Source organism: Hippoglossus hippoglossus, chromosome 4, assembly GCF_009819705.1.
Source record: "Hippoglossus hippoglossus isolate fHipHip1 chromosome 4, fHipHip1.pri, whole genome shotgun sequence".
Taxonomy (NCBI): Eukaryota; Metazoa; Chordata; class Actinopteri; order Pleuronectiformes; family Pleuronectidae; genus Hippoglossus; species Hippoglossus hippoglossus.
Genome location: NC_047154.1, coordinates 9,061,978 through 9,074,193, shown reverse-complemented (window position 1 = coordinate 9,074,193; position 12,216 = coordinate 9,061,978). Strand labels below are relative to the sequence as shown.

Genomic DNA, 12,216 nt, shown 5'->3' with positions numbered 1-12,216 from the left:
ATCCATTACTCTCTGAAGTCGTAAATCCAATCATCTGCTATAAAGTAAACAGTATTCCTATGCTGGAGCTGGGTGAATAAACAGGCTGCACTTACTGCTGTAAATCTGTGTGATTTCACATGTCACATGTGCTTAGAATATACTTCCTGAACAAAGCAGCCAAAGATGTCTCTGAAATACATGACTCCTAAGGGATAAATTCAAAATGCCAAAATCTGTTTATTACATGTTGTTTAAAATGTATGACTAAAGGCATTCAGCCAATATTTTGTTAACTATTGGTAAATAATGCTATCAGCCCCCCAAGAATCCATATTGGTTGGTGTATAGATTCAACCTGTTTAAACTGTTTTCTTTGTCCCTATTTGAATCGGGGTTATCAAATTGTAAAAGCAGACCTACAGCATCTTGTCATACTGTTATCAAACATATTAGCATCACATGAGCTTTAATCTAGTGATATTATCAGACTGCACTGCTCTATCATAGTTTCTATCAGCCTGTTGTTTAATTAATCTTACATTGTGTGCTGTTTAAAGAAAGATTTTTATCACAATATGATGTGTCACTAAGTTGTCAATCTAATGCTTTTTATTACTAATGTTGTGTGCAACCTCTGATACAAAGCATTATAGGCTAAGCTATTTTGTGTGATAAGCCCTGCAGCAGGGAGGGGTGTGGATCACAGCATGACTCCTATGCATCATCTGTCAGTGACGGGTCTTAAAGAGAAAGTCTGCTCAAGATTAAAGGCTATTCAGCTGAAAAGTGTTTAACCCAGAGATTGTGTTAATTTCTATGACAATGCAATCACTATGTATACAAGGACGCCAATATGACAATATTAACCCCAATAAGACAATAGTCTGAATAAGACACATGTAAACAGCATTTTCCGATTAACTTAACCTGAATAATGTCATACTTGGAATTGGCAATATTCAAATTTTGGTAATTTTTCGATGGCCGCAGACACTTGCAATGGCGATATTTTGTAAAAGGTCATGGGAATGACGTTCATCTTATATAGAGGACGTTTTTTAAATGTGAGGACTATGAATGTAGTATTCTATTAATAACTCATGTAAACATCATAATCAAAATAATGTCTTATTTAAAATAAAGTCAAAAGTCAGATTTGGGTTTTCACATCACAGTCAATGTGACATATCACTGGTCAATAGAAATAACATCAAATGCTAATGCTGCAAAGGTTGAGCTTAGTTCTTATTGGCTCCTGGACACGCTGGATGTTGACGTAACGTGTGAAGGTGCTCGAACGAGAGTTTGGTGAACGTCAGACCCTGCGTAATACCAGCCTGCAGTGTTCAACTCAGCTGCTGTGAATGTGTGAACACAATGTTATGTGGGTGTCACAGCTGGCTGTTAAAAAGCTGTGAGTATTTAGTCCTATTCAAAGCTCATCATCCTCAGGCAGTCGTTAGTTGTCCCTATTGTCTCCTGCTCTAAGTGTGACAGCATTAATCTTACATGTTCTCTCACCTTCAACCTCTGCTGTAGTCTTTGGGTTTTTTCCTCTGCTCGTCTTTCCTCTCCTCTTACTCCCTGATTGAGATCTACCTCCTCCTCTGAGTGACTCCTTCGGCTCAGCCACTCATTTGTCACTATACATCATTCTTCCCCCTCTGGTTTTCTCTGCTCTGGGTTTAAGGCATGGCCCGTCAGAATTGATTGACGGAAGCAGTTGGGCAGTTGCCTCCTATGGAATTCACCATCCATCTGTTTCCTCTGTATTATTTCTCTCTCTCTCTCTTTTATCTGAGTCTTATCTGTGCCAGGATCAGTTTGTATCCTGGCTTGTTTTGGAGTTTGACCCTCTGCCAGGTTTTTTGAAGTCAAATTATATGACATAGATGATGACGCAATTCAGTTACGTCTTTTCGTGCTGCTCATTTCATCTGCAAGCGGGGGGAAGTGGGCCACACTTGCTATTTTAACCAACACTCGGCAGGAGCATAGCGCTGGCTGCCGTCTGCCCTTGTGCTTGACAGGGTTTTGTTTCATTTTCTCAGTAATACCCACTGGGAAGATCAGCGAGGGAGAGAGAAAAAAGAAGAGATGGAGACAGTGACAGGGAGGAGAGACACATAAAGAGATTAAGGTTGTAGTTTCTTCTGTTGTGGGGAATTTGTTAAAATCGTAAAGGACTATATATATATATATATATATATATATATATATATATCTCCCACTGAATGATACAGGCTCAGTGTCACACTTGCATGGCGCGAGTGTCATAATGCCCAGACTTCAGAGGCAGAATAAGGCAAAGACCTGCTGTTTTTAATTAAGAGACTGTTACTGTGCCCACTGTGGAGGCTATAATTATTTTATATCAGCACCTGCAGCATGTGTGCAGTCAGACACGAGCACAAAGCTCTGAGCCACCCACTCAGAATTAGTGGAGATTATTTTCAATGAAGAAAGTGTTAGAGTGGTGCCTACCTGGGGCTTTATTAATTCCACCTATTCTGGTACAGAGGAAATTAGAAACAAGGTTAGGTGGTGGCCTGGTCTCAGTGAAGCTGAATGACGGCAGAGCTGGTGCTGGTACCTCAGGGGGACTGTGATTGTGCTTATTCTCTGCTCAGCTGGGTATTTGCATGTTTTCTGTGTGCACATGTTTGTTTCCTCTAGTCCTGCTTCCATCTAAAGAACCAAAAACATGCTTTTATGTGAAGTGGAAACTCTACACTGCCCGTAGATGAGACTGTGTTTCTCTCTATGTATTAGTCCTGTACTAGACTAATGACCTGAACAGTGTAGATCAGCTTTTAGAGGAGTTATTAAAATGATTAACCAACAGCAAATTTTTGATTCTTTCAATTGTTTGATTGTGGTTACTGTCTTTTTTGGCTGGACCACAAAAGTGAGGCCCCCCCTGAGTGAATGAGACTACATCCATACTAATATGATTAACAAAACTATCTTCGTCCAGAAGTGATAAAATATTCTCTGTTCATACTACACCTGATAATACATATCACATCACCATTCAGGTACACTGGGCATGTGCAAGTCGATGTGAACAGGAAGTAGATTGCCTACTCTGCAGTTGGTTGTTTTGATACAGAAAATATTACAAACGAGAAACAGTGGTTAAAATTGCAGGGATTTCATTTCTTGGGCAGACAATGAGGTGGAAGTGTCACTGACCGTAACTAATTGCTGGATTTCTCCTCTGCTGGCATGTCCCTACATGGAAAGAGTGTAGTTAGAGTTGTGCGAGCAATAAGAGTAGGTCCAGTCAGTGTGTGTAACTATTTGCTGGATTTACTGATTCAAACATCTTACACAGAAAAATCTCTTCTTCAGGTAAGCAGGTGCAGGTTTTCACAGCCATGTTAAAAGACGTTTTTTGAAGAGAATGTTTTGTTTCCTTTTGATCAATTCTGTCCCTGGAGGTCTTCAAGGTTGTTATATCACAGTTACAAGGTTGTGTTGCTCTCAGATTGTCACATGTTATTCTCCAAAATCCCACCAGTGTGTGATTATTACTTTCTCTGCACTGTAGAAAAAAAGACTCTGTTCACTCCTGTCCAGGCTCCCTCCGCAGACACCTTTCTTTTTCCTCCATGGTTCTATGTTCTGTGGCAGCCCAGTAAAGTGGAGTCATTTTCTATTCGGTGTGGAGGTGGATCAGCAGCTGTGGGCTGTGTTATTTGCTGCATTGTAGTTTACAAAAGGCCAAGGCTGCTGTCTGACAGTTTTTTCAGTGGGTATTCATCTGGTCCTACAGTAGATTTCTCTTTGAAACCACAGGCAGTGCAGCCTGCACTCACAGAGCATGCTCTAGAATGGTAAATGATAGCATACACCTTGTTGATTGTATACCTGAGGCTACTAAACAACAGTGGTACCAGATCATCTGCACTGTGTATTTGCTTAGATGACAGCGTGCAGAGCTGGTCTGTGTGATGCAGCATTGTCAGTGTTTTTAAGGAACATACTGGGATGAATTGAGGTAGTGATTTTCAGGGGCAGTATTGTTACAGCCATTTCTCCTGGGTGGCACATGTTTGATTTTATGGTTGTTTCAGCTCTAAAGTACCAATACTCTGAACATGCATGGATGCTTGATGGTGGGCATGCCAGACGATTGGTGCTGGAGCTATCATAATTACAATTTGATGCTTGGGACACACAACATAGCCAGGTTCCGTACTAACATCCCATGCAAAGAGAAGTACATAGAAAATAAAATGCACAACCAGATGAAAGCACACCAGGTTAGTAGTTGTAGTTAGAGCAGATTACCTTCTGAGTCACAGAAGATGCAGAAGATGCTGCTCTCAGCAATAACACAACATTACAGAGGAGTCAAGCTAATCACCATCCTCTCCTCTCCTCTCCCTCAGTCCATAAAAGGACCTTTTTGTCTTGGATGACAGCTTTCTCTGCATTTTGAGGATCAGCAAGGATCACTAAGCTCAGTCGTGATCTGGGAGCTCAGTAATGAAAAACTTACTGAAATTGCATAAGAGTCTCAGCACTTGTGTATATTTGTGTGCATGTTTTTAGCTTTGCCCAGAGAACAGGGAGCTTCTACTCAACACTTTTATCCGGGAGAAGAAAAACCTCCCAGAGGGAGTATAGACCGCACGTATGCTTGACATATCAATCGAATTGTATTAATGTAACATTCCCACAAGCTGATATCCAGGAGAAAATGTAAACTGAAGGCGTGAATGCAGAAATATTAATTACTCCTCTGTTAATGGGTTTTTGTACTGGCTGAGTGTACATGTCGAGTCACAGTGTTGAGGGGCAACACATTCCCACAAACACACAGGTAGATGTCTACATCCCTGACAGGGAGACTGAAAGGGAGACCTTACTTTGAATTTCCATTTCAGGCCTTTCTTAGGAAACATGACACTTTCCTCCCCACCTGTTCCGTCAGTCCGTTCCACAGTAGATGTGGTGAGATTGAGACAGGCTTTATTAGCTGCTGTCAGTAACTCCGTCTGTAACTGCAGAGCCAGTCAGTTCAGCCACTTCTCATTGTCAATTTCTGTGTTTAATAAACTGAGTAGGATGGTGAAGGCAGGCGGTAGAGGCGGAATACTTGCAGTGGTTCCATTTTATTAACATTTGCAGTTTCTTTTGTCAAGCTTTTCACCAGCAGAGAAATTTCGAGGCAACTGAATTAATTCCTGCAATCATCAGTGAGTGTCTCTGAAACACAATAAAACAGATTTTTTGATTAAAACAGTTGCGTTATTGGTGATGATGAACAAGCAAAGCAGAGACTGTATGTTACAGGCAGACAAACAGTCTCTTGACTTCCACCTGTCCTTGCATTGCCGCCATGTTATCCTGATAATCCAGACAGTTAGTCTGGAAGCCTGGTGGGATTGGGATTAGGGGTAGTAAAGTAATAGTGACCGTGACTTGGCTGGCTTTGCATTTGGGCTGCTGCCTCTCTGTGAGACATTTACAAAACCTCAGCACATTGCAGATTTTCTATTGATTCTTTATTACATGAGTAATGATTCAGTGGCAGCGCAAAGTCAAATGTTCTTTAAAATAAATAAATTAGGTCTTAAAGTTGGTTTATATGGGCTCTGTAAAATGACAGATGTTTGAAGTTGAGAAAAACAAGTCACAAATAAAAATATGACTTCCCACCTGCGCATATCAAACCAGATAACTGATAACAAGGAGATCTGCTCAGTTTTTGATAAAGATTTAGTCTCTGGTAATCTCTTTGAAAATGAGCATACAGATTCCACTAAGGCTGACTGTATAAATTCATGCCTGGAATTCCACTAACTTCAAATCAACTTGTGTTTTTGATTGTCAGTGAGAGAAAACAAAGACATTTTACATTGCTGGATTGTCATGAGCAGATTTCTGTTTTCTTTTATACGACAAACAATTAATCGATTTATTATTTGCCAGCAGCAGTTTGTATGCAGAATCTGTTCAGTACTCATCGTCTAGTTCTAAGCTAAATGTCTCAAAGGGAGCTTTTTCTGAGCCAGCTGAGGGCAGGAAGCTTTTTATTATGCCTGCTTGGTTGCCTTGATGCTTTTGATCATAAAGGATGACTTGGCACAGAGAAAAGCTGTCCTCTGTCCTCTCCAGCCCTCTGCACACAAAGTTTGTCTCTCTCGTTCTCTTAATGCTCTGCTCACGTACTGACATTTTATATTGTTTGATTTAAAGTGAAATGGTACTTTTTAGTACAGTAGTAACTCAGTCAGTGCCCTAAAAAGTGTTGGGTTTGGTACCCAACCTCACTGACAGCAGAGGTCGGAGTGGCTTTCCCAAGTGCACCGCTTTGTTCAGTAAATCAGAGGAAAGCTGAAGAAAGGAGCAGCTTGTGAATGTCTGCTGATACCACCATGCGGGTTAGTTAATTCATGTCAACGTATTTAGAGGTGGGTTTAACCGTACCTCCCTTTGTAGTAAGTAGCTGGCATTACTGATTACTCTGCCTGTGGCTCCCTGTCTGTGCGTTTACATGCAGTAAGGATAAGCCGTAAGGATATTATTCTGCCAGAGTGCCGTAATTGCGAGCAACGTTTAAGCCTCTTTGAATAGTTCAGCATTAGGAAGTTGATGACTCCTTAATCATAACTGTCGCCATTCAAGTAACTGCATTAATGGTCAGGTGGGAGGAGTTATTGATATACTGAGATGCACACACAGATACACCTGAGTTCACACGCACAGTAGCAGCAGGAGTATCTTTTTTTTTTTGTGTTTGTGCATAGTAACATCATGTCCTAGTTACAGAAACACACAGAGGCTGGTTTGCTGGTTGGGTTGGGCTGGATTTCTCTGACAGAAACCAGGATACTGTGACATGTAAACACTTATCCATGTTTGTGATCACTGTCCGACCATCTGCACAGGTGTATCTGTCACACAAGTCACATTAGAGGTGGTCATAAAAACAACAGAAATGACTTCGAGAAAATAAATATCATTCTGGTATTGGTCTGTACAAAAAAAAAGTGAAAAAAGACAGGTGGTGTTTAAAGGTCTTAATACACTGGGAGCGTTATTTTATGTAAACCTGCAGGTTTCTTTACGCACAAGGTGAATGTCATGTGACGTCAAAGCAAAGTTCATTTTTTTCATCTGAATGTCAATTTTATTGAACTGCAAGTAAAGTTATTAACCAAGCACTGTACACTACAGTAGTTAGGGTTATAAAGCAAGTTAACACAGACAGACTGCCAGGCTCTAATCTGGGTCGATAGGATCCCAGTATGGTCCTGTGCCTCCCCAGATGGGGCACAGTAGTGTTTAACCCTGTAGCCTCACTGCAATTCAACGATTCTGCCATGGTCTCTCGATCCCTTGGTCCTCCCACAGTCCAGAGACATGCAAAATTGGGTTTAGGTTAATTGGAGAGTCTAAATTGACCGTAGTGAACGTGTATTGGCGCTGCGATACAGCTGGGATTGGCTCCAGCTCCCCAGCGACCCTCAAGAAAACAAGTGGTGTATATAATTGATGGATGGATTTATTTGTTACGCCCCTGGTGTGTAAAGACCTTTAGAGGTACTGGGAGGAGATTACTTACTGGTTACTTCACAGAGCCCGGCTGTCTCTCTCTGCTTTCAGTCTTTCTAAGGTAATAGGTATTTATCTTCTTACCATCTCTTCCTATGAAAGTGAGTAAGAGAAAACAAGTTGAAATTTTATAATGAACCTGACGGATAAAAATATTTGAAATACAAAATAGTATTTTGTTGTGTATTTAATAGGTTTGATGAAAATGGATTCATATTTTGTATAAAAATACTTAAAGGGATACTTCACCCAAAAATGAAAATTCACTCATTATTTACTACCATTATGCCGATGGAGGGGTGGGTGAAGAAGTGTTTGAGTCCACAAAGCAATTTTGGAGTTTCAGGGGTAAACAGTGTTGCAGCGAAATCCCAAAAATTTAAGTAAATGGCGACCACTTCTTCAAACGTAAAAAAACAACAGATTCACCTGCCTCCATACTGCTCCTGTGGTGTCGTTTCAGCCTAAATGTCTGCTGTTATACTCGTAGCCCAGAGCCGCGTTAGTTTCAGCAATCAACAAGTTCTTGCTGATCACGTCTCGCGCCCATTGGCCGAGAGCTTGTGTTATGTGTGCGCTAAAGTGAACGTGGCTCCATTTGTTCCAGTAGTTCACATTTTATCTATTTGTGTAACTTAGTGGGGGCTGTTTTGTGTTTCATGAGAATTGTTCTCAAATAACTCTATTAAACTCTATAGAACAAGACTGTGTGGGCACGATAATTGAAAAGGCACGCCTCAAGGTCGTTCTCTTTTGCTAGTCTGAACGAGATTGGAGGCGTCGATAGGCAGTAGCCTATGAGGAGGGACATGAGTGAGAGAGAGGCAGACAAAGACTAGAAGAGGTAAGACAGTTGAGCTGGTGTGCTGCACTTCTTAAGCATTTACAATTATATAGCATCATTATTGAAAAATAACTGATCCCTTGCAGCTACCCACTGGTCTTGCATACAATTAAATTACATTTATGGTATAAATTTCTCAAAAGTATAACTCAAAATAAGACATACTGCTCTAACTGAGTTCTGCTCTAACTGAGTTTATATATATATATATAGTTTATTTTGATACATGGCTTGGCTGCTGTATTTTGTCTTTTATTTTATTTTGATAAAATATATCAAATAATAAATCAAATAAATAATATAAATTTGTTTATTTTGATGCTTGGCTGCTGTATTATGTTGATACACTTACAATATTTTATTTTAAAATAAATTTGGATGTATCCTTGCCTATCCCTGCTGGTGTGGTCATGGGGAATACAGTTCAGGGGTGGAATGCCCTGATGACACTGATTTAGGATCAGTTTGCCCTCCCTGAGTTCAAACAGCAACCATCACTGTTGCATAACCCTCCTGAGTAGAATGAACTAGGCTGAGGCTAACCATAAATCAACATATTCTAAAAAAAGGAGCTCCCCAAGGCTGAACTTCTGCAGCAATCCTTAACAAATGACTATAATTTCCTCCTCACACTGTTGACATTGATTGTATTAAAATCTCACAGGCAAATGACAGTGAGCAAATCACAAATCAATGTTACACTCCACCTTGTATTTAGTACGCTTGGTGTTTTAAGGTCAGTCACACTTTGACACAATAATCAAATGCTGCTTTATTGTCTTATAAAAAATTAACACCTAATCGATAGCTGAAGCACCATCACTTAGCCTCTGCCAGGATAACAAACAATCATCTCAGAGATGGCCTCTTACTTAGTTCATCCTCCGGGAGTCCCAGTATTGATCCCATCTAAGTCAGACATTGTTGTCAGTAACACACATGAATGCAGCCCACAGTATACATTATTTATTTAAAATTCATTTTGTTGCTGTATCATTGGGTTGTTAATGTATCATTGAGATACATTACATCATTATATCGTTTTTTGGGTTAATGTAGTTTTAAATCAAAGGCAAAATCATTTTGGAGAGTTTTAACTTCAGTGTCCAAAAGTTGATTCTATCACCTAATAAATTATAATAATTGATCTCAACTCATTACCATAGGGACATCAGTGAAATTAAATGCAGCACTGTAAGAGCAGTCTTAACAGCTGCAGACCTTTGGAAAGGAAGAGGCTGCAGTAAGGAAGGATGTCACACACCCTTCGAATACACGACACATATGAAATAGGAATTTGGAAATGACAGAGGAGAGATTAAAGAACCCACCAATCCCATGCGTCCTCACAGACACAAATAAATAGCACAGCATGTTAAAAAGCAGCAGAGCATCCTCTGTAATTATCTACATTGAAACATTCCTTCACCCCTCAGTCTTCCCCCCCTCAAATTGTATTCCCTGTATGCTGCAGCTTGTAGGGAACATTGGCACGTTTTTGTTCGCTCATCCCAATGTGAGTGTGTCGTGCGTGCGTGCGTGTGTGTGTGTAACAGAGGGAGAGAGATAGAGAAACACAGGAGGAGGAGGGGTGGCAAACAGGCTATTCTGTGGTCACATGGGCATGCACGAGATGCAGGCACAGAGAGAGAGTAGAGAGGCTGGCTATCATTTCAGCTGCAAACACAGAGTGAGTCAAGCTGTGAAGATGCTATGCCTCTCCTCTGTGACACTGGGTTTTACTGTGCTGTACAGGTTAGCTGCTCTCAGCTGGTGAGGGGAAGCACTGAATCATGTTGTACTGGTTATAGATTGGTGCTCCCAAAGATTACAACCAGAAAGTGATACTTTATCTTCTGTCATCATTATTTAGCCTGAGTTTTTCTCTAGGGCAGAATACCAGCTTTAACCTCCTGATTCGGTTTGATTTAGAGAGAAATAGAATAAAGTAGAATACACACATTGTTCACTTGACATCTATGGTTCCATATCTTGAGAGAGATTATCTCCGATCAGTACTCAGATCAGTTTGCACATTTTTAATTTAGTCATTTTTCTTTCTCATCCTCTGTTAGTCATCTGTAGTTTTAAAATGAGACGACCTGAGTCCGCTAATGATCTTGATTCACCACAGTCGTGATGACTCAAGATGGCTCATGTATCCAGCAATGAAAATAACCTTTTGAGCAGGATGTAATAACTTGATTCCCACAACTTTTACTCAGCATATTGCCGTTACTGAGCCACTTACAAGAAGTAATCATTGCACATACAATTAGTGCACATTTTGACATGTCACAGCAGAAAAATCTCACGTCATATTTCCTGCCATTGTGCATGCTGTCTCACTGGGTGTGTGTGAATCTCTGGGCACATTGTGATTCAATTTAGAAAATGATTATTAATGCATTTGAATGCATGCTCTAAATTATGGTTTCTGATAAATTTAGAAAAGAGGGTTTGAAAAGTATTTCAGAGCAGTATGTACTGCAGTGAGCTACAAAGTAAATTTGTTTTACAAAAAACTACTAAATGCTAAATGATAATAAACCTGTTAAATCAGGTGAAAGAAAAAATGAAACGTGATCATATAAATACAAATAAATTTGTAATTTCACATCTCATCACTGAGACTCTTTTATTTACTCACAACAGTCGGACTGTGTTGTTGCTGTTGTCAACATATCAGCAGTTTCGTTATAAATTCCACCATCTGTGCGGCTGTGTGTGATATTGGTTACAGTGATGGCAGAGAGTGTATTAATCAGCCTGAATCTTGTGCTGTCTGAAGTCTACTCATTCTGTCTCCTTCCTCATTCTGTGTTCTCTCTGCCCTGCCCTCCTTATTCTTCTCTGCATTATTATGCTGAGTGTAATACATCTATAATTATGCATCTATTTCAGGTCTTCCTGGTGAAAACAGTCCTCTGATTGCCTTTCTCTACTCCCCACATCCTGTTATTAGACAACATAGCAGTTGTACGGCTTTTGCAGTTGTACGATTTTTTTTTAGACCATCATAATTTAATGTAATCTCATGGTGTAGCACATGTCAGCCGAGATACTATTATTACTATAACCATTAAAGCCACAGTGCTAGCATGTACTGTACGCTGACTTCAACTTCTACAAAATCATTGCAGACGGAAAGAACAGAGCTCAGTTTAAATGCAAATGTTACTAACCAAGCTTCGACCTCTTCCAGTCAAGATTTATGCATGTTTATTTATTTTATCTAATAAAGTCCAACCCTTTTCATTTCACCTAAAAAGTGACCTTGTTTGGATTGTACCTTTGACCATAAGCTGATATTATTTATGTTTTAATCAGGTCTACAAGTATTTTTTACTCAACTAGAATTTCTCTCAGAGTGCATACCTCAACAACAGCCTTAAATTAAAGCAAGTCCTATAGCTAAGGCATTTTGTTTATCAGCTGGAGGTAGTTACATGCAGGTGTCTAGAGCTATTTTCGTTACCATACAGTAGCTGAAAATCCTCCACCCCCATAACATCCCTCCACTAGATCCAGATTTGTATTTAGGTCCACAAGAAATTGCACATGATCTTCGATACCAACCCCCAAAATATGTCTGAATTCACTTTAGTGGGCTCTTCCCTGGCCTACACCTCACTCTTGCACCAAGTTTTGTTATCTGTCCAGTAGTTCTTGTGTAATCTTCCTTACAAACACACAAATGAACCCACAAACAAACGGTCAGGGGTGAAAACATAACCTCCCTCATAGAAGTAATTAATAAATCATGTCAAAACAAGACCGGAGAGTTTGCAGCCCTGCTTGCAGCTCTGTACGAGACTGTA

At 40.0% G+C, this 12,216-nt stretch overlaps 1 protein-coding gene across 3 annotated transcripts in view; it reads left to right on the top strand.

The window, feature by feature from the left end:
• pip5k1ca (phosphatidylinositol-4-phosphate 5-kinase, type I, gamma a) overlaps positions 1-12,216 on the top strand; it is a 44,801-nt gene that overhangs the window by 3,188 nt on the left and 29,397 nt on the right. The gene's annotated exons all lie outside the window — the stretch shown is intronic.